This window comes from Triturus cristatus, chromosome 2_1 (genome assembly GCF_964204655.1).
Source record: "Triturus cristatus chromosome 2_1, aTriCri1.1, whole genome shotgun sequence".
In the NCBI taxonomy this organism is placed as follows: domain Eukaryota; kingdom Metazoa; phylum Chordata; class Amphibia; order Caudata; family Salamandridae; genus Triturus; species Triturus cristatus.
In genome coordinates this window covers 161394752-161399190 of record NC_140581.1, presented here as the reverse complement: position 1 = coordinate 161399190, position 4439 = coordinate 161394752, and positions in this window count along the sequence as shown.

The following is a 4439-nucleotide window of genomic DNA, read 5'->3' as shown; positions in this document are numbered from 1 at the left end:
ACTTCATTCAACTACTCCTCTAACAGTCTCTCAAAGGCGATTGACTATCTCCTTTTCTTTTTTTGGAAATGCTGCCACCCTGCCAGTGTATACTACTACTACTATACTACCACCACCACCCCAATCATGGCATGTATGAAAAAGGAAACCATCTTCACCATGCAGCCAGTGCTGTGCCACAGTTGGACATAAACATCAAGCACCGGTAAGAGAGAAGTTTGGGGGAGGCAGAATCAATAATGGACATGTTGTCAATGATGTCAGTTTCAAACACCACTCCAAGGAATGCATAGTAGGACCAGTCAATGAGTGAGGTGTGTCGCATCTATCTGTTTGTGTCTTATACAGTCAGCCATGAATCTGATGACTTCTATAGCTATCCTCCTTCAGAGCCGAGAGAGACTGGCCATTAACTGAAAATAAGATGCAACAGGTAATGATTGATGCCATGCATTGTCCGCAGAAAAGCAGACTGAGTGAGGTAGATTTTGTTGTGTGTGTTGCGCATGAATGAATTGATGTAATTGTGCACTGCCACTAATCAACATTCTACAGAACACACTAATTTTCCTCTTCTGGCAAACAAGAAATGTGTACTTCTCCTGCATCTTGGTGATACATTGCTTTTAATTCAATACAGGAAGGGGACTCACTCAATCTGCGCAATGCAAATGACTGTGACTTAACAGCACCGTCCATCATGATGATGGCGAAAGAGACGGCCTGCAGCGTTAACAAGATGAGATGCAACAGGTAATGATTGATGCCATGCATTGGCCGCAGAATAGCAGACTGAATGATGTAGATTTTGTGGTGTGTTGCGCATGAATTGATGTAATTGTGCACTGCCACTAATCAACTTTCTACAGAACACACTAGTAATTACTAATTTTCCTCTTCTGGCAAACAAGAAATGTGTACTTCTCCTGCATCTTGGTGATACATTGCTTTTAATTCAATACAGGGAGGGGACTCACTCAATCTGCGCAATGCAAATGACTGTGACTTAACAGCACCGTCCGTCATGATGATGGCGAAAGAGACGGCCCGTTAACTTATGATGAGAAGGAACAGGTAATAAATGATGATAATTAATGGCATGCATTGGACACCTGACTCTGAGCTATTGGTCTTTGTGTTTGCGTTGTTTGTTGTGCACAAAGTGATGTCAAAGTGTACTAGTGGTAATCTATCTTTCTGTACACAATAAAGAATGACTCAAGTCAGTAATATTTATATTTCTACTCTTGTTGTGTTATAAAAATTACACTTGTACTGCAGGCCGATCTTCAGTCAGTAGAAGTATCAGAGCTGATGATGAAGTCAGGAGGATGTTTCATGAGTGGCATAAAACGGAAAAGCCTAAAGGTAAACACGTGAACAACAACCACAGCACACCCAAATGTCTGTGTAGAAGTTGAATAGAGTGTAGCGGTGGGATGACTGCAGTGCATTGATTTTACTAACTTTAACTGTAAAATGCTATGTCTGGAATGGATAATGTGCTTTGCGTTTGTCCAACTCTTTGAGAGAAAAAAAAAAAGGACTCTAAAGTGTTAACGTAGGATGTGCTAATGGTAAGCACTGTGGGCCTGATCTCTCCTGTTACTGTTGAAGGTCTATGCTGGAAACAGACTACAGTAGAGATGATGCATATGCATACATGCCACCTCGGAAAGTGTTCTTGTTGCACTACACCATCACTTGTGCATTTGTTTTCACTTTCTTTCTGAATATCCCCTTTGGTTTTCAATCTAAAATTACAGGCCGGGCCTTGTTCAAAACTTTGTAAAACATTACAATGCATATTAATTACCTTACCAATCAATCACCTTTTTATTCCAGCCGGGCAGTGGCGAGTGGTGAGGCGACACACCCAAGATTGATGGACGAGAGGAGCAAGAGGAATGCCGAGATGCAAAAAACCAGTCCACATTTTTGACCAGGATAAGACAGTAACAGTATCCACTTTTCACTTCTTTTAAATAATTTGATTAATATCTTGTATACATTCTTTACAACAGTGTGTTCTTGGAGTTGTTATTATCAATCATCATTACGTTTGCTCTGTGTTTACGATTCTTCACTACCAATATTTAAAATTTCTATTTGCTATCTGTTAAAGTATTAAGGCCGGAACAGAACAAGAAATAGAAGTGTATGTAATCCGGGTCTCATCATGCATGCATTTCCTTTTTTATACCTTAACATATGGAATGGATATGGTATGGTAGTCTTCAATGATTGTTGTTTGTTTGTCTATGTATGCATACTGTTTTTCTATGTCAAACCTTTCCCAAAATCCCCCTTCCCATCCAATCAACGGACCCTAACCCTCTTCCCCCGGGCTGTGTGACTTATTGTCGAGGTGTAACTAAATTAAATGTACACCAATACTTAATCACACACTTGCTGGGGCGGATGTGGTGAAAGCAACACTACTTCAATTTCAATGCAGAGCGATGATCTTCTTCTGCTTGCCCACCCATGAGTAGGATATTTCACAGGTTATTTTATTTAACAAAGGAACATATACCTCAGCATGAATTGCCAGCATTGATTGGATTTGTTTGTTGTCATTCCTCATATACAGCACTAACTGTTAGACTGTAGGCATAGCCAAGTCGACAAAACTATAGTTTGTAACTCTGTCTAGTAGGCTATCCTCATAATAACCAGCATTCAGTTTTTTTGTCAAATATTTGAGCATATAATTGTTGCTCGGTAAATTCTGTGATGTACTTCATTCAACTACTCCTCTAACAGTCTCTCAAAGGCGATTGACTATCTCCTTTTCTTTTTTTGGAAATGCTGCCACCCTGCCAGTGTATACTACTACTACTATACTACCACCACCACCCCAATCATGGCATGTATGAAAAAGGAAACCATCTTCACCATGCAGCCAGTGCTGTGCCACAGTTGGACATAAACATCAAGCACCGGTAAGAGAGAAGTTTGGGGGAGGCAGAATCAATAATGGACATGTTGTCAATGATGTCAGTTTCAAACACCACTCCAAGGAATGCATAGTAGGACCAGTCAATGAGTGAGGTGTGTCGCATCTATCTGTTTGTGTCTTATACAGTCAGCAAATTATTGAAATCAAACACACGCTATGGGCGGCCATGCACCAGCAAAGAAACAGTGTGATGTAAAACAGTTACCCCACCTACAAAACATTAACAACATTGCATGTAACATAGAAAAATATATTTAATTGACCCTAACAAATAAACTAAACCCACAAAAGCTAACCCACCCACCTCCCTAACCCCAACGACTGTCCATAGAAATAGAGAACGCCCAAACGAGAAGAACGAACAGGAATTAAAAAAGGGGCAGTGACAGGGACTAACTGGTGGGGCGGGACTGGAGGAGGACACAAATCTGGTCCTCTAAATGGGCGACGCGGCGTCTAAGGCCGCGGCAGTTGCAGCCACAGTGGGGGGGGGCACCGGAGATGGCACGGTGGCGGCGGGCAGCCGCCCGGCGGTGGCGCCGTACCGCTGGAGGGCGGTGGCTGGGGCCCGGGGCAATGGAGGAGCCTTCAGTAGCTGCAGCAGCCTCCTCCTCCTCCTCGGCTAGGACCACCAGCCGCCGGTATTCCTGCTGGATTGCCTCCAGCTTCCGGCGCCGTGCCTTGGCGGCCAACTCCTTACGGTTGACTTTCTGAGTTGCTGTGTATCAAAAAGAAAAAAACAAGACAATTGTAAAATATAGTCTTAATAAAACAGTAGGACAAGGTAATTATTTATACACATAGTGGCATGGTAGAGTAGCACTATAAAATAAAGCACAGTAGTACATAACATTTTAAATGTCGCCCGTCCTTCTTCCTTCCACCTGTCTTACACTTTTTAGTTGAACAGTGCACCAGGTGCTCTTCTCCATAAAACTTTCAAAGCGGAGTTGAAATCAGATAGATGAGGACATTGGTTACTCAATACTCCGGCTCCTAGTCCTATACCAATTAAAGGGAATTCTAGTCTTCTAGTTCACTCTTCAAACGTCCCCAAGAACTCATACTTACTTACGACATCGGATAGCGGGCGGACTTTGTCCGCCCGCCATCCGACTGCTAAAAAGGGTGGGGGTCCCGTGGGGACAATTAATTAGGATGATGCGCCCGGCACATTGGCGGGCGCACCCTGTTATTTTAAATTTAAATTCTGGTTGGCTTTGCTGAAAACAATGCTAAAATGTTGTGCTGCTTTTCCAAGCACAACATGACGGGCCTCGCACGGAGCCTGTCACGTTTTGCTTTGAAAGTCGGGGGGGTACCATAGCATCGGTAGGTACCCTCCATGGGGGCCCCCAAGCATACTCTGCAATGTGTGCATGCCTTTCCGTGGTGGACGGTAATGCCGCCACGCAAAGGCATTCCAAAATGCAGATTATATGGCTGCCGGTGTGGTGAGAGAGACACCACCGCCATA